The following is a 24,013-nucleotide window of genomic DNA, read 5'->3' on the forward strand; positions in this document are numbered from 1 at the left end:
TTAAGAGGAAGAAACCTTCGACAGAACCAGGCTCAGGGTGGGGTGGCCATCTGCCGCGACCATTCCTGGGGATTTCAAAAATGACTTGATCTGATCTAAATGTAAAACTAGCTAATTTAAAGTGTCCAGTGAGTTTTAGAAAATATCTTGCTGTTGATATCACGATGTCACTATAAAGGGGAAACTTTGTTTCCTCCCTTAAACCTCCCAAAAAATGCCCGCACCGATGAGAAGCACTTAGATATGCGACTTGGTTCTGGGAATATCTTTCTTTTGAAAGTTTTAACAATATCTTCATCAAGATCTTGGACGTTTAATTGCCAGGATGTCACAATAACCGCTACATGCTTCCATCTTTTACAGAGGGATTTGAAAACCCTCTCGCTGAGTTTCTTGAACTTCTCTGGGGGGATTTTGTTGTATTCTGCCCTGATTTCAGTCCAGATTTTCATGGTAAGCCGGTTGGAGATAGCTTCAGCATTTTCAATGCTGAAGACTGTGTCTGATGTTTTTGCAACCTGGGAAATCAGTCCTTCCACAAAGATTTCCACTGAAAGTCTGCATCTTTCTTTCTTTTCATATGATTCCAGTCTATCGATAATTGTTACTGCCAACAGGTGTTCTTGGAATACTGAAGTAGTTATGATATTAAATATTGGTTCTCCCATTAAATTCATTGAATCCTCCTCCCCACTCCTCCCCATTTCCAATGATATTAGTGACCAATTATATAATTGGTCACAAATATCAGTGAAAATGGCATTAGCAATGCAGTCAAAATAATTCTGCACTTTTCGGTCTAAATGCAAATCCATCCCCTTGAATTTGTCCAAGAGTAGATCCAACAAACGTTTTTGGTGAGAATGAGGGCACTTTAAAAGTTTACCAAGCTTTGAAAGCACAGCCTGAATTAATGTCTCTAACCATCTTTCAAAGTCTAAGGTGTTTTCAGGTGGCTCACAGTCTACAGAAGATCTGTGATTCTGTATCTTTTTATATGACTCCGTTTGACTTATGTTTGTTAACGGTGGGATGCTGGCTTCATGTTCAACACAGGATTTCTGCTGCTGGGGATCTGGAATTGGATTGTTTTCTGCTTTTGCAGCACTGTGTTGGTCAGCATTTTGACAGCGTTCTTCTGTGTTAGCTGTTTCTTGGCTGTTAGCATCTATATTCTGTGCTGTATCAAACTCCTGCTCAGCAGAATCGTCCAAAAATTTCACAGGTGACAAAACCGTTTTGCCAGTGGTGGTGTGGACAGAACAGTTTTCATGTACAGGGGAGTTCTGGGAAGACCTCAGTGGTGATACTGCTAGTGACTGTGCACACAGGTCCATTACGTCCTTTAAAAAACCTGCAAGCCGCTTAGCGGTGAAGCAATCCGGATAGCCTGAGGTAAGCGCGTCCAACTGCTTTTTCGAAAAACTACTTAACAAGTTATCCAAGAGGGATACCAAAGCATGTACTGTAGAATTATCCCGATTGGTCTGAACTGTTTCATCATTTGTCATTGTGTTACAGTTTGAGCTTGCCATTTCACTTTTTTGTTTTTTATGTCTAAAATGTTGTTTTGTGTTAAACTCCGTGTTTGAACGTTTAAAGCGCTGCTGTCCCGCTGTGTGAATGCGTTTCAACTGAACAGCCAGGTCTATATATAAGGTCGGTTTCATTGTAACGTCACCAGTCAAAGGACTGGCCCGGCTCGTCATAACGAAAGGGGCGGGACAAATCTGTTGCTTAGCAACTGAAAAAAAGGCACACCGCGCTGAATGCTACATCCGGCCTGCGACGGTACACCGCCTCCGCACCACCGTTTAAACATGAAGTGTGGATGTTAGAAGATCCCAAATATGGTGAGCTACTGGGAAATTACTCACGTTTTTGTTCTTGAGAGTGAGCGATAATAAGCGACATTTTATTGAGAAATTACAGTAGTCTGTCTGTTTCTCTTCATAGCTCTTTTCAAAACACGGTTACCTTTGGTTTGTTTGGCTCGCAGCTTAAAACGTAGTTTCAGTGTTTTTGCCTTCTGTGATTAATTCTGGTTTGCCTGCTTTATGGAGCTCAAACCAAGGCAAAATTGAAGTATCAGTATTTAAATGTAAATAGACTCAAACTAGGAGTGGATCAAAGGGGGTCCTTTCAGGTGCCAAATCTCCACTGCTAACATTTTATGCATGTTTAGCTTAATTGTAGAAAAGGTGCTTGTAATAATGTTTGGGTGAATAGGTGAATGAGGCATGTTGTATAAAGCGCTTTTTAATGCACGAGCAAAATACAAAAACCCTATATAAAAAGCAGTCAGCTTACCATTTATGTATTTGTTCCATTGAACGCTTCTGTGAAAATCAATTTGATACTTGTTCAAATAAAAAAATTGAATCGATTAGTTGTTTTCTCAACATTTATTAATCGACTATATGCAGAAAACTGTGACACTGTGGAACCCTTATTGCCGTTGTTGCCCTGAGGCAACAGACCAATTTCAATAGCATCAAATAAGGGTTAAAATAATTTAAGGAAAAATGAATTCAAATGATTTTCTGTAACTACAGAAATGACCTAAATAAGACACATTCATTTTTATCGTTTTGTCAACAACAGGGCGCATGAGGTTTGTTCAATATTTGTTGTGTCTACAAGGCTCAGGCGCCCCCAAGTGTCTTATTTGTATAGTTGAAAGCATTATAAAGGAACGCAAAACTAAATTACATATAATTATAATTCTTGGCACTTTCTGGTGTGTGTGAGTTAGTGTTTCTCTTTTATGATTTGTGGGTCCAGCATCAAATTCAGAATCCTTCCCATCACACATGAGGTCTTGAATAATCATCTTATTTTAAAGACCTCGTAGTTTGATAGTTTGCTCCCTGACCGTGGTTCTGCCAGAGGGTGCTTCCTGTTAAAAGTGAGTTGTTCCTTCCCACTGTATTGAGGTTTTTTCTTTTTAATTGTAGACTTTCTACCTTACAATCTATACCACCTCGAGGAGAATGTTGTTGTGATTCAGCTCTGCATAAATACAATTAAATCGAATTAAGTGGGTTCAGCTAATTTGTGAAATAAATGTGAGTGACACGGTAAGTAATAGCCTGCATGTAACTCATTGTAAGAAGAGCAATATCGCCCCCTCCTGGTTCAACTTTTTTTTTCTTTGCAGTAATCTTTCCAATAATAATACATATGCACTAACCTCATGCTTGCTGTTAACAATAGCCTAAAGACATAAAATCAAGTTTAGTTTTTTCTTTAAGTTTATGTTTTTTATATGGTTGGCATTTATTTTGTTTCTTTTTAATAATTATATTGATTCTATTGATTGTTTGCCAAGCACTGAGGTCTCTGCTTAGACTGTGCTACTGGGATCACTGATTTAAAAATGAGGCAAAAGCGCCAAAGTTGTGCTCAAAAACAGTACAGTGAGCTACAACCTGTTGCTGTAGTAATTCTAACACACTTATTGTTTTTAAATACATACATGTTTAGTTTTTTTAAACCTAATTATATAATTTTTTTTGCAAAAGTGTCACCTAAACACCCAAATATACGTAATTCAAAACTTACTTTAATTATTACCCATTTGGCTGGTAACATGGACCCAGTCTGATGGATAGTTACTGAACAGATAGTCTTTTCTTTAAAGGCTGCAGTCAAAGCAAATCATTGTAAAAACAAGACAAGTCAATAAAAAACAAGTAATAACTATAATACTAAACTACAATAGAGAGAAAATCCAGTAAATATAATTATATTATGTAAAAAAATATACAAATATTTACCTCTAATTTAAAAAGACATTACAAGGGTACTAGTTTCATTTTAATCTAAACATAATCTAAATTGACACTAAATCAGTTTAAATATTACAGCTGAAGGTGATTTTAATAAATGTACTGCTGCTTGACTTTGTTTTACTACTGCAGTATAATTTATCATGTACAAAAGCTCCAAATGTTGTTTCTCTGACTTAATGTTCTGATGACGTTTGTGTTATTTTGCAGGAAATAGTCAGGACCCAGATGAACCTGTGCTGGAATTCAGTGTGGGTGAGTAATATGAGCATTTATGAAGGCTGTCCATGACCCGTAATTAAATTTAGCGTCATTAGTCTTATTTTGTCTCTCAGTGCAGGTATGTAATGTGACAAAACCGCTAATGATCTGATATGTTTGGGATGGATGGGCTGTGAATTATATAGTGAATTGTCTTATTTTGTCGCTCTGTGCAGGCTAGGGCCTATTATATGCTGTAGCCTGAAAGTAGCTGAGTTGCAGAGGATGGAGTGATCACTGGCTTTCTACTTACAGGGTGGTGGGTCTCAGAGGACAATTGCTACCCCTGTTGAAGTGAACAACGTGTGGAGTGCAACTGGCTTTGTGGCATAGCTGGCTCTGGCCTTGGACTGTGTGTTTTTACTTTGTACCTAAATGGGACACTGGACTTTTAACTATTATTCATTGTGTTTATAAATAAAATTTTAGAATTTTATTGACTGTCATCTTTTTGCCCACGGCGGAGACGGTTGGTCAGACCTAGAATCTCTTTATGTGTGTGTGTGTGCGTAACATCAGCAGGGTTTTGCATAAAAGAGTGTGAGCAGGTCAAAAGGTCAATTCATTTATTGTAGTTTTATGGCAGCACCTTCTAGTGGCCTTGAAGCAAACAGTCTCCTAACTAAGCCATGGCATCTCCGGTCTCTCCTACTTTTGTGTGCTCTGCTGGAGGAGCAGCATTGGATCTAGTGATACTGAGTAAGCTGATTAGGACTGGCGTGGAGAAATGTGGTTTGCATGAGTTAACTGCTACTCCTCTACATCTAAACGAGCCAGTTGAGGAGGTTCAGGCATCTGACAAGGGTGCCTCTTGAGCGCCTCCTGGGTGAGATGTTCCAGGCATGTCCCACCAGGACAGACAGGACACACCCAGGACATGTTGGGGAGATCACAGCACTCAGCAGAGAATGCCTCAGTGTCCCCCAAATAATGGAGGAGCTGGCTCGGGAGAGTAAGGTCTGGGTCTTCTCTGCTTATGCTACTGCCACCAAAACTAGACACCAGATAAGCTCAGAAAAATGAACAACCTGTTTAAATAAAGGTTAATTTAAAAAAAATGTTTGTCATTAGCTAGTCTGTGTACATGTACTTCTTCTCCAGTGTTGAAAATGTTAAACTCACAACCTGCACATTTTCTGGTTGCATCATCAAATAAATACCCCCAAAAGTAGTCTGAATACTTTTACACTGGTTTTATGCTGCGATATTTTCAAAGTCTTTCACTGAACACATTCAGTCACACATTGTTCATAATTTATTGGAAGTTTATTGTTTAATGTCCTGTCTAAATAACTTCAGTCACCATTTGTATTCATTAATGAATAACTGACTTCTAATATTAAAAGAAATAGAAACTGTTGTGCTGTTGTTCACGTAGAAGGGCCTGCTTCTGGATGTGCAGACTTTGTGCGTCAGTGGGAAGGTCAGGGTACAGGGTTCGAACCTCCTCATGAGATGTCGTATCTGCTGGATAAAAGCAAGCTACATCACATCAGGGATTGTCCTAGAGCTGCCCTACAGTAACAATCAACTGACTAATATATGAAATACTTGCAGTAGCACAATAATAAACACAAAGCAAAAAAGTGTTTAGTGAAGATAAAAAAAACCCCATCAAAGTTTTAGTTTCGTGGTACATCGATGGAGCTATTGGTTTGGTCGCACTGCTGATAAGAGCTGTGTGTCTCATCATAAGGAAAAGAATGAAAGGTGAGAACATTTACAGATACAACATTTGTAAGTTGTTCTATGAATGTTAGAGTTGACTGTTTTTGTCTTTCCAGGAAACAAAATGCAGAAGAGTGAAAATCCTGTGAGTTTTGAAACATCCATCCATCCATTCACTTCCGCTTATCCTTTTCAGGGTCGCGGGGGGTGCTGGAGCCTATCCCAGCTGTCATAGGGCGAGAGGCAGGGTACACCCTGGACAGGTCGCCAGTCTGTCGCAGGGCTAACACATTGAGACACAGACAACCATTCACACTCACACCTAGTGGCAATCTAGATTATCCAATTAACCTATCCCCACAAGCTGCATGTCTTTGGACGGTGGGAGGAAGCCGGAGTACCCGGAGAGAACCCACGCAAACACGGGGAGAACATGTGTTGTACGGTGGCCCTGAGAGGCCACTGCAACTTAAGACAACACCAGCAATAAGAAAAATGCTGCAAAAGCACACAAAACACAACGAAAAGAGGAAAAACGACAGCGGAAATAGGAAAAAAAAAGATTTGCAAAAGCACAAAGTGTTTCTGGGGAGACAATAACCTGACGGACCAGTTGCAGGAACCAAAATATGCTAAGAATTGCGCTGGGAGACACTTAAAAGAAGTGGAGGATTTATCGGTTTTGTGAGGAAAGAAAAGATGAGTGGTATATGTGTTAGCCTAACTATTAGCCTAAAAATTCATCATCAGTATTATATGAGTCATGATAAAACACACCTAGCATGTTTTGGGTTCCTGCAACTGGTCCGTCGGGTTATTGTCTCCCCAGAAACACTCCCCTTTGCTTTTGGAAATCTGTTTTTTCCTATTTCTGTTTTCGTTTTTCCTATTTACGTTTTTTTTCCTATGTCTGTTACCATTTTTCTTATTTCTATTTTGTTTTGTGTGTTTTGCAGTGTTTTTTTTATTGGTAAATGGACTGATTCTTATATAGCAATTTTCTACTCTCCCAGAGTAGTCAAAGCACTGTAAACAACATGCCTCATTCACCCATTCATACAAGCACGTCTAAAGGTATAGGTGAATTGAAAAATCTAAATTGCCCATAGGTGTGAATGCAGGAGTGAATGTGAGCGTGAATGGTTGTCTGTCTCTGTGTGTTGGCCCTGCGACAGACTGGCGACCTGTCCAGGGTGTACCCCGCCTCTCGCCTTATGACAGCTGGGATAGGCTCCAGCACCCCCCGCGACACTGAAAAGGATAAGTGGATGGATATTACTGAGGAGTCAGCATGTTTTTCTCTTCATTGTTTAGGTGGATCCTGAAGTTTCCTATGTCACCATCAGCAACACCTAGAAAACCAAGATAAGGTGTTTTGTTTAGTGATATCTGTATGTTTGTTTGTTTGTTATTATTTTATCTATATATCAGACAGCTTTTTTCAGGTTCGTGTTGATGATGAAATGATGCAGTGACTTCTGCTCTACTGTCAATTTTAAAATAACATAGTTCAAGCAGTTGAATTCTTAAATGACTCTTCTTTAAAAAGTGTTCAGTGTTTTATGTCTGGTCCGTGTGTCATCTTTGTCTTTACAATGTTGCAGCAATACTGTAGTAATGATATGATATGATATACCTTTATTAGTCCCACAAGGGGAAATTTAAATGTTGGTTTAGTGTAAGCTCAGCTTTTTAACTAATGTAAGAAGTGTTATGACTGACTCGTTTTTAATACCTAAATCTGGCCTCAGTGCACAAACCTAAATGAATCGGTACATATGAAAGCGCCCAAGTCACAAGCTGTGTTCAAGGACATGGATAAAACAAAAAGGTTCAAATCTGTGCACAAAAACCCCACAAATCAGTGTCACTGTTTTAAAATCTGCTGCGAGACCGCTCTAAATGTCAGCGTTTTCTTTACGTAAAGACTGGGGTCTGTAACATATCAGCTCGTTTCTTATTTATTAAAGAACATGCCTGACACCAGGCTTTTGAGTTAACGGCTCCATTAGATCTCTGCAAGTATTTTTAAGTATTTTTAGGTTCTTTCCAGCAGGATTTGTGGCTAGTTCTGGAGCTTGACCCTAAAAGATTTCAGTGTGTCGGTGCTTCTGCTTTCCCTGTTGTCCTTCTGTTCCATCTTTTTTTCTGTTTCTGTCAAATTTAAAAACAACTGCACTCTGAAATACACACTCTTTGCAAGATGTTGTCTAAACTAGTGGTTGGAAGGCATAATTGTGTTTGGTCTCTGATGGTTTATTTACACTTTTTGCAGGCCACGCCCACGGACTACAGAGCCATGATGAGCAACAAAGCCAAGAAGTCTATGGACTTCCTGCTGATGCAGGACACCTCCCCGACAATAGCCACGGACGTGTCACTGCAGTACCGCCTCGACATCGTCTTCTGCCAAACGGTCACCTACACATATTTTAATTATTGAATGTCTGAGCTGATGCGTTTATCCTGGAGTGACTCAGAGTGAAGGAGAAGGCCAAGAAGAAGTGTAAATATCATAAAAGCAAGGAGTTCAGAGCTCTACGACTTAGTGTCTTTATGGTATTTATGTGTGTAATGGAGACCAGGGGTTCCATTACCCTTACTTGTATTTTTATTAATTGACTGACTGATTTGTATTTAAAAACCATAATGAAGAAAAACACACACTGGTTGATTGTGATCTTTATTAGGTTTTTTGGGTTGTTATTTAAGTGACTCGTGAAAGGTGAAGAGACAGGGGGACTGGCCATCCTACCTGTGTCAGGAAAAGAACCCGTGTTAGAGCTGTTCACATTTAATCATTTGTCTGTAACCTAAATTAGTTGTATATGTAAAAAGAGAAGTGTTAACAGTACTCACTTTATAAAGAGTAAAAGCAGCTCAATCACCTGCTTATGAGCTCCTGGAGCAAACCAATGTGCCAGGCTAGGGGAGTGTGTGTTGGAGTGATTTTGTTAAAAGTTGTCATTATTGTGCTTGGACCTTGTCTTGAACTGTATGTTCAGATATTTTTCTGTTCCTCCCCCACATGTAGGATGTTGGGGATGTTACTAGCTATAGTTTTCAACTGCAGGCACAATCTATGTAAGATTCTGGTTTCCTTATTTGGTAAGGAATGTTCACTTCCTGCCCTTTACAGTATGGGCTCACCATGTAAATGGTGGACTGTTAAAGAGGTTAAGCCATATACGAGGTTGAGGGGAGATGCCCTTTTATGACTAGAGATGCGGTTAAAACGTTTGTAACCAGGAAGTCACGTATACAGACACACATACACACACACACACACAGTGCCTTAGCTTTTACCACACAACATATGGGGTTTACAATGGGCAGTTGTGTAACTGTTTTCATTCAATAAAAGGCTGGAGTTGGAGTTGTCTGAGTTTGGGTGTAGAGCTTGCAACTCTGAGAATCTGACCAGGCTTCCCCTGCACAAGTAAAAACCAATCGAACTCTGATTGTCTTACTTTGTTCTGAGTCAGCGAGGGCTGAAACCTAACTGTGTGGTTAAGGTGTTTTAATGCAGCGGTCCCCAACCGCTGGGCCACGGACCGTCGTTTGGTCGAGAGATGAGGCTCGGGTGTGAAATGTATGGTTTTCAGAGTTTTTATCGTTTTTTATCGTTATTTTGTTATCGTTTTTATCGTTAACTCTGTTTTCCTGGGTCTTTCACGTGTGTTATGAATAAATCTTCTTTTTTTCCGGTACCGGTACTAGTTTTATTTTGTTGTATTTATCTGTGACACCTTAAAGGCCGGTCCGTGAAAATATTGTCGGGCATAAACCGGTCCGTGGCGCAAAAAAGGTTGGGGACCGCTGTTTTAATGTATATAGAAGAGACTGACGTTTATATGTTATGGAATTATTTATAGGACTTGTTCCAAATCTTCATATGTCTATGATGTGTTATATCTTGGTTATATTGTAGTGGTTTTCTTATGGGGAGGGTTTTGTTTTCCTTTGGTTTGCTGACCCCCAGACTTGGTCTATTCCAGATGCTCACCTGAATCAGGTAGAGTATAACAGGAAGCCATTTGCTTTTCAGAAGGGTTGGATTCTTTGCTGTATCACCATGTGTTCTCATTAATAAAGTACATTTTACTCCAGTCTCGTGCTATTTTAGTGGAAGTGACCCATGACCGTCGGCCAAAACTGACAATATGACTATTAAAAGTCTGAGTAATACTGTAATTTTCTGCTGCTCATTCCTGTGCAACATCCCATTTGGCCTCCCGTCATATTTCTTTTCAAGATTTTCTTATTTAATCACTAGTGTACATATATTTATATTTATAGATACATATATATTTAGTCATCTTTTCTCTTTTACCACGTCTCTCTAATATTTTGCTCTTTACTATTTTTCTATTTTTTATTTTATTATATTTTATTATATTTCTACTGTACCATGCTGCTGAGTGACTGCTGCTCGTCAAACACATTTCATTGCAATGTTGACCCTGTGCTAACTTGCATATGACAAATAAAACTGAAAACAGTAAAGGCAAAGGGAACACATCAAGTAAGGATTTCACACTCCCACTCACAACGGCACTTTCAAAGCATAAAGCCAAATATTTCAAAATTTCATTTTGAGGCATTTTAAAAATGAATGTGTTTGAGTTTCATTGCTCCAAAGCAATGTTTTCATATAAGCAAGACAACAACCAGTTTGCAACCATGTAAGTACAGTCCTCTATTGTAAACAGACGTGTTGGCAATCTGTCTGCGTTTATAAATTAGACAACAGTTATTTGCAGATCTTCATCAATCTGCCTGAGAGTGATTGCAGTCGGTCTGAGTTGGACTGCAACTGTTTTGAGTCAGGTTGCCTCCAAGGAGGCAGTTTATTATTTTCCTTTCCTAGTTGGAGAGATGGCTGTTGTTTTGTTTTTACTGTAGTGTGCTGGGCCATTAATGGCTCAGGGGCTGCAGCGTATCCGCGCCAACACCTAAGGCCAACGTGGAATCACCGGTCAGACTAACATAAAGAAAAAATCTGTTAAATTACACATTTGTATTCATTAAGTCACAGACAATGAAAACAAGCAGAAATCAAGATGTAATATTTTTATAATTTTATTGATGTTAAATTAAAGTCCCAGCTTAGTTATGTTGTCAGTGCAAGTCACTTCAATCTGTATAGCACCAAAGGAAACAATGGTGTTTTCAAGGTGCTTCACACTGTAAGGTAACAACTTACAGTATTAAAAAGAAAACCCCAAAAGAACAAACCCCTCTGAGCAAGCACGAGGCGACAGTGGGAAGGAAAAACTCCCTTTTAAGAGGAAGAAACCTTCGACAGAACCAGGCTCAGGGTGGGGTGGCCATCTGCCGCGACCATTCCTGGGGATTTCAAAAATGACTTGATCTGATCTAAATGTAAAACTAGCTAATTTAAAGTGTCCAGTGAGTTTTAGAAAATATCTTGCTGTTGATATCACGATGTCACTATAAAGGGGAAACTTTGTTTCCTCCCTTAAACCTCCCAAAAAATGCCCGCACCGATGAGAAGCACTTAGATATGCGACTTGGTTCTGGGAATATCTTTCTTTTGAAAGTTTTAACAATATCTTCATCAAGATCTTGGACGTTTAATTGCCAGGATGTCACAATAACCGCTACATGCTTCCATCTTTTACAGAGGGATTTGAAAACCCTCTCGCTGAGTTTCTTGAACTTCTCTGGGGGGATTTTGTTGTATTCTGCCCTGATTTCAGTCCAGATTTTCATGGTAAGCCGGTTGGAGATAGCTTCAGCATTTTCAATGCTGAAGACTGTGTCTGATGTTTTTGCAACCTGGGAAATCAGTCCTTCCACAAAGATTTCCACTGAAAGTCTGCATCTTTCTTTCTTTTCATATGATTCCAGTCTATCGATAATTGTTACTGCCAACAGGTGTTCTTGGAATACTGAAGTAGTTATGATATTAAATATTGGTTCTCCCATTAAATTCATTGAATCCTCCTCCCCACTCCTCCCCATTTCCAATGATATTAGTGACCAATTATATAATTGGTCACAAATATCAGTGAAAATGGCATTAGCAATGCAGTCAAAATAATTCTGCACTTTTCGGTCTAAATGCAAATCCATCCCCTTGAATTTGTCCAAGAGTAGATCCAACAAACGTTTTTGGTGAGAATGAGGGCACTTTAAAAGTTTACCAAGCTTTGAAAGCACAGCCTGAATTAATGTCTCTAACCATCTTTCAAAGTCTAAGGTGTTTTCAGGTGGCTCACAGTCTACAGAAGATCTGTGATTCTGTATCTTTTTATATGACTCCGTTTGACTTATGTTTGTTAACGGTGGGATGCTGGCTTCATGTTCAACACAGGATTTCTGCTGCTGGGGATCTGGAATTGGATTGTTTTCTGCTTTTGCAGCACTGTGTTGGTCAGCATTTTGACAGCGTTCTTCTGTGTTAGCTGTTTCTTGGCTGTTAGCATCTATATTCTGTGCTGTATCAAACTCCTGCTCAGCAGAATCGTCCAAAAATTTCACAGGTGACAAAACCGTTTTGCCAGTGGTGGTGTGGACAGAACAGTTTTCATGTACAGGGGAGTTCTGGGAAGACCTCAGTGGTGATACTGCTAGTGACTGTGCACACAGGTCCATTACGTCCTTTAAAAAACCTGCAAGCCGCTTAGCGGTGAAGCAATCCGGATAGCCTGAGGTAAGCGCGTCCAACTGCTTTTTCGAAAAACTACTTAACAAGTTATCCAAGAGGGATACCAAAGCATGTACTGTAGAATTATCCCGATTGGTCTGAACTGTTTCATCATTTGTCATTGTGTTACAGTTTGAGCTTGCCATTTCACTTTTTTGTTTTTTATGTCTAAAATGTTGTTTTGTGTTAAACTCCGTGTTTGAACGTTTAAAGCGCTGCTGTCCCGCTGTGTGAATGCGTTTCAACTGAACAGCCAGGTCTATATATAAGGTCGGTTTCATTGTAACGTCACCAGTCAAAGGACTGGCCCGGCTCGTCATAACGAAAGGGGCGGGACAAATCTGTTGCTTAGCAACTGAAAAAAAGGCACACCGCGCTGAATGCTACATCCGGCCTGCGACGGTACACCGCCTCCGCACCACCGTTTAAACATGAAGTGTGGATGTTAGAAGATCCCAAATATGGTGAGCTACTGGGAAATTACTCACGTTTTTGTTCTTGAGAGTGAGCGATAATAAGCGACATTTTATTGAGAAATTACAGTAGTCTGTCTGTTTCTCTTCATAGCTCTTTTCAAAACACGGTTACCTTTGGTTTGTTTGGCTCGCAGCTTAAAACGTAGTTTCAGTGTTTTTGCCTTCTGTGATTAATTCTGGTTTGCCTGCTTTATGGAGCTCAAACCAAGGCAAAATTGAAGTATCAGTATTTAAATGTAAATAGACTCAAACTAGGAGTGGATCAAAGGGGGTCCTTTCAGGTGCCAAATCTCCACTGCTAACATTTTATGCATGTTTAGCTTAATTGTAGAAAAGGTGCTTGTAATAATGTTTGGGTGAATAGGTGAATGAGGCATGTTGTATAAAGCGCTTTTTAATGCACGAGCAAAATACAAAAACCCTATATAAAAAGCAGTCAGCTTACCATTTATGTATTTGTTCCATTGAACGCTTCTGTGAAAATCAATTTGATACTTGTTCAAATAAAAAAATTGAATCGATTAGTTGTTTTCTCAACATTTATTAATCGACTATATGCAGAAAACTGTGACACTGTGGAACCCTTATTGCCGTTGTTGCCCTGAGGCAACAGACCAATTTCAATAGCATCAAATAAGGGTTAAAATAATTTAAGGAAAAATGAATTCAAATGATTTTCTGTAACTACAGAAATGACCTAAATAAGACACATTCATTTTTATCGTTTTGTCAACAACAGGGCGCATGAGGTTTGTTCAATATTTGTTGTGTCTACAAGGCTCAGGCGCCCCCAAGTGTCTTATTTGTATAGTTGAAAGCATTATAAAGGAACGCAAAACTAAATTACATATAATTATAATTCTTGGCACTTTCTGGTGTGTGTGAGTTAGTGTTTCTCTTTTATGATTTGTGGGTCCAGCATCAAATTCAGAATCCTTCCCATCACACATGAGGTCTTGAATAATCATCTTATTTTAAAGACCTCGTAGTTTGATAGTTTGCTCCCTGACCGTGGTTCTGCCAGAGGGTGCTTCCTGTTAAAAGTGAGTTGTTCCTTCCCACTGTATTGAGGTTTTTTCTTTTTAATTGTAGACTTTCTACCTTACAATCTATACCACCTCGAGGAGAATGTTGTTGTGATTCAGCTCTGCATAAATACAATTAAATCGAATTAAGTGGGTTCAGCTAATTTGTGAAATAAATGTGAGTGACACGGTAAGTAATAGCCTGCATGTAACTCATTGTAAGAAGAGCAATATCGCCCCCTCCTGGTTCAACTTTTTTTTTCTTTGCAGTAATCTTTCCAATAATAATACATATGCACTAACCTCATGCTTGCTGTTAACAATAGCCTAAAGACATAAAATCAAGTTTAGTTTTTTCTTTAAGTTTATGTTTTTTATATGGTTGGCATTTATTTTGTTTCTTTTTAATAATTATATTGATTCTATTGATTGTTTGCCAAGCACTGAGGTCTCTGCTTAGACTGTGCTACTGGGATCACTGATTTAAAAATGAGGCAAAAGCGCCAAAGTTGTGCTCAAAAACAGTACAGTGAGCTACAACCTGTTGCTGTAGTAATTCTAACACACTTATTGTTTTTAAATACATACATGTTTAGTTTTTTTAAACCTAATTATATAATTTTTTTTGCAAAAGTGTCACCTAAACACCCAAATATACGTAATTCAAAACTTACTTTAATTATTACCCATTTGGCTGGTAACATGGACCCAGTCTGATGGATAGTTACTGAACAGATAGTCTTTTCTTTAAAGGCTGCAGTCAAAGCAAATCATTGTAAAAACAAGACAAGTCAATAAAAAACAAGTAATAACTATAATACTAAACTACAATAGAGAGAAAATCCAGTAAATATAATTATATTATGTAAAAAAATATACAAATATTTACCTCTAATTTAAAAAGACATTACAAGGGTACTAGTTTCATTTTAATCTAAACATAATCTAAATTGACACTAAATCAGTTTAAATATTACAGCTGAAGGTGATTTTAATAAATGTACTGCTGCTTGACTTTGTTTTACTACTGCAGTATAATTTATCATGTACAAAAGCTCCAAATGTTGTTTCTCTGACTTAATGTTCTGATGACGTTTGTGTTATTTTGCAGGAAATAGTCAGGACCCAGATGAACCTGTGCTGGAATTCAGTGTGGGTGAGTAATATGAGCATTTATGAAGGCTGTCCATGACCCGTAATTAAATTTAGCGTCATTAGTCTTATTTTGTCTCTCAGTGCAGGTATGTAATGTGACAAAACCGCTAATGATCTGATATGTTTGGGATGGATGGGCTGTGAATTATATAGTGAATTGTCTTATTTTGTCGCTCTGTGCAGGCTAGGGCCTATTATATGCTGTAGCCTGAAAGTAGCTGAGTTGCAGAGGATGGAGTGATCACTGGCTTTCTACTTACAGGGTGGTGGGTCTCAGAGGACAATTGCTACCCCTGTTGAAGTGAACAACGTGTGGAGTGCAACTGGCTTTGTGGCATAGCTGGCTCTGGCCTTGGACTGTGTGTTTTTACTTTGTACCTAAATGGGACACTGGACTTTTAACTATTATTCATTGTGTTTATAAATAAAATTTTAGAATTTTATTGACTGTCATCTTTTTGCCCACGGCGGAGACGGTTGGTCAGACCTAGAATCTCTTTATGTGTGTGTGTGTGCGTAACATCAGCAGGGTTTTGCATAAAAGAGTGTGAGCAGGTCAAAAGGTCAATTCATTTATTGTAGTTTTATGGCAGCACCTTCTAGTGGCCTTGAAGCAAACAGTCTCCTAACTAAGCCATGGCATCTCCGGTCTCTCCTACTTTTGTGTGCTCTGCTGGAGGAGCAGCATTGGATCTAGTGATACTGAGTAAGCTGATTAGGACTGGCGTGGAGAAATGTGGTTTGCATGAGTTAACTGCTACTCCTCTACATCTAAACGAGCCAGTTGAGGAGGTTCAGGCATCTGACAAGGGTGCCTCTTGAGCGCCTCCTGGGTGAGATGTTCCAGGCATGTCCCACCAGGACAGACAGGACACACCCAGGACATGTTGGGGAGATCACAGCACTCAGCAGAGAATGCCTCAGTGTCCCCCAAATAATGGAGGAGCTGGCTCGGGAGAGTAAGGTCTGGGTCTTCTCTGCTTATGCTACTGCCACCAAAACTAGACACCAGATAAGCTCAGAAAAATGAACAACCTGTTTAAATAAAGGTTAATTTAAAAAAATGTTTGTCATTAGCTAGTCTGTGTACATGTACTTCTTCTCCAGTGTTGAAAATGTTAAATTCACAACCTGCACATTTTCTGGTTGCATCATCAAATAAATACCCCCAAAAGTAGTCTGAATACTTTTACACTGGTTTTATGCTGCGATATTTTCAAAGTCTTTCACTGAACACATTCAGTCACACATTGTTCATAATTTATTGGAAGTTTATTGTTTAATGTCCTGTCTAAATAACTTCAGTCACCATTTGTATTCATTAATGAATAACTGACTTCTAATATTAAAAGAAATAGAAACTGTTGTGCTGTTGTTCACGTAGAAGGGCCTGCTGCTGGATGTCCAGACTTTGTGCGTCAGTGGGAAGGTCAGGGTACAGGGTTCGAACCTCCTCATGAGATGTCGTATCTGCTGGATAAAAGCAAGCTACATCACATCAGGGATTGTCCTAGAGCTGCCCTACAGTAACAATCAACTGACTAATATATGAAATACTTGCAGTAGCACAATAATAAACACAAAGCAAAAAAGTGTTCAGTGAAGATAAAAAAAACCCCATCAAAGTTTTAGTTTGGATAAAGGGAGACAGAACACCAATCTAAACAAGTCTAAACCATCTACAAAGTGATTGTAGGAGGAAACAACCTTGACTTCCTTTACATAGCTTAGTACTGAGAATAAAAGAAAAGCATGATTAGAATTATTTGTGCTTCTTCTTCTTTCGGCTGCTCCCTTTAGAGGTCGCTACAGTGGATCATCCGCCTCCATCTCTCTATTTCTAGCATCCTCCTCAGTCACACCAACCCCCTGCATGTCCACCTTCACTACATCCACAAATCCAGCACCACAGTTACTCTCTTCGCACCTTATCATAGCCTTCACTCCTACCCTCTCTATGCCTCCCGTCTCCATCCTCTTCAGAGTTGCCTCACTTCCTTCTCTAATTCAATTTTCATCCAAAGTACTCCTTCTCTCTTCTCAACACACATTCTTCACATTAGCACATTTCCATCTCTATACTTGATTACTCTCTTCCAGGACAATTTATGTGCCTTGCCATTCATTAAAAATCATTTTCTCCTTAGTGTCCAGCCTCACATACAACTCACTACAAGCCTTTTCCTGTGCCAGTGACACCGCTCTCTTTGCTGTGCACCTAGCCTTTTAGTACTCCTTCCTTCAGCTCCCTGACTATCCCACTCTTTCTTTGCCAGTCTCTTCCTTGAATACATTCCTGAATCTGTTATTATTTGTGCAATGAAAATTAAATCAAGAAAGATTTTGCTTTTACAGTCTCACTGCAGGTTGACACATTATAAGCACGCCTGTGGTTCACATAAGCATTAAAAGCTTGTATTACTCCCTGATGTTTTGCCTGTTAGCATGTGCAGCAGCTGGAGAAGGACTCCTAGCTGAAGACAGGACAGCTTCTCGATGTGCAGATTGGTCGTCTTCTACGCAGAAGCAAAGGAGAAAAACCCCAAATTAAACAGAACAACTACTTCTAATTACAAACAGACGTCTCTCTAAAACCGTGGCAGCAGTTCACCATGTCAAATGCTTTCTTGTCGTGCACAGTGACTATAACAATTAGCCCCACTGGCTGCACTGTCCTGCAGTGACATAAGTTAATTCAGCATTGCTATAAAACAATGAGGCTATTACGTTTGACCTGTACTTGCAGAATACATTCCAAAGCTTTTGTTCCCTAAAGCATTCGTCCTTCTTTGTGAGCAGTTTGTGTCAAAAGAAAAGCCCAGAAACAGGCACCAGTTCAAAGGCATTTCTCAGATGATTTGCTGTAAACTTGAATACAAGCACAGATGAATAAATGTCTTGTAAAACATTGTACTGAATACATTCTTCACTACGAATATCAAATTAAGATCACGCGTTAACAGCCCAGAGTTAGTATCGTAACTGTTGTGAATTTTAGCACTACGGTTAGCATTTACAGGATATTGTTTTTGATGATATTATACAAAGGACCCTGTTTCTGCAATGCCTTTTGTTTAAACTTCATTTCCTCTTTCTGTGACCCCACGGGCACTTCCTTTGGCCTGCTGGTTTGGAAAACCCAACAGTTCATCTATATGTAAAGAAGGCACTTAAACTGGAACAGGCATGGCTGCGTTGATCCTGCCGTGGTATAATAGGACAAAGTGCATTCCTCAGTGCACCTCAGGCTTACAGCCTGCTAAAGCTCACATACAATTGATTATGTGCCTTTAGGCATATATGGTTAAACATTTCCTAGTGTAAATGACTACATGCAGTATTCTACCATGTGTAAACTTATATCCCTAAAGGATTCTAACTGTCTAGTGTTTAATGGACCTGTCAAAGATATATTGAGATTATAGAAGGCCCCTTTCAGAGCTAGGGGGAACTTCCTTATATGGTTGTAACTTGAAAACACACGAACCCTTCTGCCTATAAAAACCCTGCACAAAAGAATAAACTTTGAGTTGATTTTGGGAAAGCAACCCGTGCAGTCTCTGTGTCGTTTTGTTCTCCCAGCTGCTCCCGACGTCGTAACTAACCCAGCTGAACGGCATACCTGATTGTTACTTTGAATAATTTTGAATCTGATACAAAACTCTGCTTATCGGTGCTCACGCCTCAGGAGGAAACCCGATCCACGGATGATCCGGGACGGAGATTTCTTTCAGTGTCTTTGCCTCACCACATCTGGGGGTTAACTGGGTTAAATTCAACACAGCAGCATCTCTAAATGACTGATTCTAAGCCTGGCACAAAAGATAGAAATCCCTGTTGTTCTGGCATCTTATGCCTGCACACATTACCCTGCTGTTCAGTGGTGCCTGACTGCAATACCTGTTTACCAGATTGTAGTGGGTCTCGTGTGAATCTGTGCAACCCATCTGAACCTCCAGTTGTCTCCGCTCTTTCCTCAGACACCAACGTAAGGCTGACAGCACTCTGAACACTTCCTGTTGATCATCTGAAGCACAACAGGGGACTGAAGGCGGGGCAGGGATCGGGAAAATAAAGGTTTATAATTTGCACAAATCTTACCCTGCTGGCTGGGAATTTCATTGGGTGGTGGGTGGTTTGGTGCTGACACTGAGCAATTCTGTGAATGCAATTTTTTTTTTATTTATAGAGTTGTCATACAGGGCAAAATGTGAAAAAATTTGCAGTGAGTTACTCAGAGTTCTAGACGAGCGCTGGCTAAAAACAGAGGAGGGCCTAGATGGCGCAAGATTTGCCAGCTTTTTCTGCAAGGTTGGGATGGGCGGAGAGGGCTGCCTCTGCAGGACGACAACTAGATTCTTTCTTTGTCATTCTTTGACAACGACACAGCGAGCTGAAGCACTCCTGTCTTTTCAGGCTTACTGTACCTCATAATTCAACCATGAGTCTCTCTCCACCCTGGTGGTCTGAGGTACCTTCTTAGTCTCTTTTTCCTGCCTCACCACCTTTTCCTCCTTCTGCTGACGTGTTTCAGCTTCATGGATCCTGCCTTGGTTTTTCAGCTTGTGCTGCAGAGTAGATAAAATTATCTCTCAAAGTCCACTCCATTGTGATACATATTTAACATTACTGTTTCTCATTTTCTAAAGCTTAAAACAACACTAATTGCTTTAAGACCAAGAGTGCAGCAGGTCAACTATCACAGTAAATATAAGGACTTTTTGTTAATAGGTTGTTGCATTTTCTTTGTAATGCTGACTTCACACAAACTGGACGGCAACACGTTTTTCAACTCGAGCAATCTAAACATCACCACAGTTAAATCAAACCAGTCGTCGTCTGATTTTTGTTATGTTTAAAAACTATAGTGTCACTGTCTGCCTGAGAAATATTCTGCTACAAGTGGGCTTTGGTATTGTTTTTCTCTCCTTTTCTCTCCCTCTATCGCCTGGGCGGAGGCCATTGTGGGCTCCCGCCTTTGGCCTACATACCTGGGAGATGGTGAACACCTGCGTCTCATTAACCGGCCTCTACTTATGGGAAGAAGTTAGACTGCTCTTTGCTGGATTGTTGCTTGACTCATGTTAGTGAAGTCCTGGCTAGGACACTAGTAATCTAGTTCTCTTGGATTTTGAATCTTGTGCTAACACGTCGTTTCCCTGTGTACAGACACCCTGGACCTGCCCTTGTTCCTTACAGAAATTCTGGTACGAGAGAGGAGTGAGAGACTGGTGAGACGCCAAGAGAGACAGAAGGAGAGTGAGTGTGTTCCCCCTGCTTTTCCCTGCAGATTCCCTGGAGACCTGATCCCTGCACCCTTGTATATAGCACTTTGACACTGTCGCACATTTAACTTGGTCTAACACAGGGCCATATAGGTTTTTTCCCTCTTAATAATAAACAACTTCATTTAGGAATTGCATTTTGTGTTTATTTGTGTCATCTTTGTCTAATATTTAAATGTATTCATCAAGGGTCATCAGTTCAGAGACTGTGACAGTTGAGACTGAGAACAAGAACGAAGTGAGACAGAGAAGCAGAATGGATGAATTCAGATGGATTCAAATGTTTTTATGTCTGATGCTGATGATTCAGATTGTAGGTAAGAATACAGGAAACATTTTTATAGCAGTGAAATAATAATCGTATCAATATTATTACAATCACTTACCAATAACATGAATAAGACAGCTGAGCATGATCTGCTGTTTTAGGGAAGCATGTTTATAAAGTTGTTTCTAAATTGATTTTCACTCTTATTGTAAAAAGTGCTGTATTCTAATGTTTTTTATTGGTTTTCTTCAATGAAGATTGTTGATGATGTCATTCAGCCTCGTCTAAATGTGATGACCATAATAACTGTGATGGTACTAAATGTTTTTTTATTTCAAGAAACTAACAGCACAGCTGATCAAACTTTGACAGATCGGTGAAAAGGCCACAACTAAACCAGACAGATTGATTATTGAGGTGAAATGTTCTCTCTCTGTTATAAAGTATTACCCTATTTACTCAGCAGGATACAACACAGTGAAGTGTGAGGTGACTGATACACACAGGAAGAGTGCAGCCATTTACCTTCAGCCCTCAGCCCTCAGGTGAGGAAACAGGTGAGCTCACGATCAACTGTTTAAGATGACCTCAAATATTAGTTTGATAGATTTTAAATTTTTAAGATCTTTTTTTTTCATTAACAACTTGTGAAATAATGACACACTTTTTGGTTTGGTTTTGTCATTTATTCAGCTGAAGCAAACACAACAAAGGAACCAGCGAGAAAAACTGAAAGCAGCACAAAAGGAGAGTTCATACTTTAGTTTACATCTTTTTTCCTAATGAATATTATTTACATTTTGATGACAGAAAATCACTTACCTATCCTATAGGAAACACAAGATGTAACATTTGATATGATGGTGTGGTTTTGGCAGGAAACATTGTTCACTTGAGTATCATGGCTGTTAAATGGTGTGAAACGTTTTTCAAACATTAACATGCAAAAATGTTTCAAATTTGTTTTGTCTGCTTTATCGCAGCTATTTTGTGGTACATCGATGGAGCTATTGGTTTGGTCGCACTGCTGATAACAGCTGTGTGTCTCATCATAAGGAAAAGAATGAAAGGTGAGAACATTTACAGATACAACATTTGTAAGTTGTTCTATGAATGTTAGAGTTGACTGTTTTTGTCTTTCCAGGAAACAAAATGCAGAAGAGTGAAAATCCTGTGAGTTTTGAAACATATAATTAAATATTCCTATATCTGCCACTAAAAAGACAATTAAATAAACCGCTCATCTTTGAGGGAGTGTTAACAAGAACTAAACTGCCTTCATAGAAATGGTTTTCCACTAGATGTAGCCGCACTATTGTCTGTTTTTCAGGGACTGAGTTCAAACCCTGCGGAGACTCAAACCAATTAGAACTCGGTGAGATCTCCCACTACACCCAGAGTTAAAAACACTTCTTCTTATTCTCTAAAAAATTGTAAATGCATGACACTAACTGAAAAAGCATCCAAAAGATAAGAAAGTTAGGCCAAAAATAAAATCAGTAGACCACACCATGAATCGTAAAACCTGAAGTAAGAGGTCAAAACACAAATGCAATATCTTGAGACATCATTTCTGAGAAATTAAAGTGATGAATGAAGAGTTGTTTATGTTGCATTACAGTGAGACATATTTTCAAGGATAACTGTTGGCAAAGTAGGATCCAAGTGCAGAACTCAAATCCATGTTAAACTCAAAAAGCAGCTTTATTGCTGACCTTAGCAGGCCAAAATGCAAAACACAAAATAATTCAGGCAACACTAAAAACCTGGAACTCACAAACTAGCCTCTAAGGAACATAGAACATAACAAAGAACAGAAGCAAACTGGGGCTTTAAATACACATGAGGAGATTAGGCCATCGTGGAGACTAGGAACTCAGTTGTACGGTGGCCCTGAGAGGCCACTGCAACTTAAGACAACACCAGCAATAAGAAAAATGCTGCAAAAGCACACAAAACACAACGAAAAGAGGAAAAACGACAACGGAAATAGGAAAAAAAAAAAAAGATTTGCAAAAGCACAAAGTGTTTCTGGGGAGACAATAACCTGACGGACCAGTTGCAGGAACCAAAATATGCTAAGAATTGCGCTGGGAGACACTTAAAAGAAGTGGAGGATTTATCGGTTTTGTGAGGAAAGAAAAGATGAGTGGTATATGTGTTAGCCTAACTATTAGCCTAAAAATTCATCATCAGTATTATATGAGTCATGATAAAACACACCTAGCATGTTTTGGGTTCCTGCAACTGGTCCGTCGGGTTATTGTCTCCCCAGAAACACTCCCCTTTGCTTTTGGAAATCTGTTTTTTCCTATTTCTGTTTTCGTTTTTCCTATTTACGTTTTTTTTTCCTATGTCTGTTACCATTTTTCTTATTTCTATTTTGTTTTGTGTGTTTTGCAGTGTTTTTATTGGTAAATGGACTGATTCTTATATAGCAATTTTCTACTCTCCCAGAGTAGTCAAAGCACTGTAAACAACATGCCTCATTCACCCATTCATACAAGCACTTGTAAAGGTATAGGTCAATTGAAAAATCTAAATTGCCCATAGGTGTGAATGCAGGAGTGAATGTGAGCGTGAATGGTTGTCTGTCTCTGTGTGTTGGCCCTGCGACAGACTGGCGACCTGTCCAGGGTGTACCCCGCCTCTCGCCTTATGACAGCTGGGATAGGCTCCAGCACCCCCCCGCGACACTGAAAAGGATAAGTGGATGGATATTACTGAGGAGTCAGCATGTTTTTCTCTTCATTGTTTAGGTGGATCCTGAAGTTTCCTATGTCACCATCAGCAACACCTAGAAAACCAAGATAAGGTGTTTTGTTTAGTGATATCTGTATGTTTGTTTGTTTGTTATTATTTTATCTATATATCAGACAGCTTTTTTCAGGTTCGTGTTGATGATGAAATGATGCAGTGACTTCTGCTCTACTGTCAATTTTAAAATAACATAGTTCAAGCAGTTGAAAAAAAAGAATTTGCATTTAATGGAAAGACAATTTTTGAATATTGTTTATGGGTCCAACAGATTTAACCCTTGTGTGGTGTTCATATTTTTGTTACTCAGCCAGTGTTCATGGGTCTGGTGGACCCGCTAGAGTTTTGGCTTTCCAAATTAACACTATCAAACAATTTTATGTTAAATTACTCAACAGATGTTTACTTCATCCCAATTACAAGCCATATGAACAGCAAAGACGGTTAATTTTTTCCCTTTCCCTTTGTTAGATCACATTTATGAATTAATGTGCTTCTCGTTTTTTGTTTTTTTGTTTTTTATAAAATGTTATAAAAAAATAAATCAGTTATAATCAAGTGGAGTGAGTGGAAAGACACAACACATTTACACGTGAAGCAATATGTTTCACAACTAAATGGGATCAGCTGCTCATCAATGGTGACATTAGGCCC

At 39.2% G+C, this 24,013-nt stretch overlaps 1 long non-coding RNA gene across 1 annotated transcript; it reads left to right on the top strand.

Moving 5' to 3' along the window:
• The first annotated feature begins 1,859 nt into the window (after positions 1-1,859).
• On the top strand, positions 1,860-21,673 carry LOC113009365 (uncharacterized). The gene is made up of 9 exons (XR_013902657.1): positions 1,860-2,908; positions 4,002-4,046; positions 4,308-7,090; positions 7,996-12,857; positions 15,006-15,050; positions 15,312-20,308; positions 20,524-20,651; positions 21,066-21,159; positions 21,296-21,673. It is a non-coding gene; the product is annotated as an uncharacterized LOC113009365 (long non-coding RNA).
• Positions 21,674-24,013: the final 2,340 nt, after the last annotated feature.

The sequence above is a fragment of the Astatotilapia calliptera genome, chromosome 17 (assembly GCF_964374335.1).
Source record: "Astatotilapia calliptera chromosome 17, fAstCal68.1, whole genome shotgun sequence".
NCBI lineage: Eukaryota > Metazoa > Chordata > Actinopteri > Cichliformes > Cichlidae > Astatotilapia > Astatotilapia calliptera.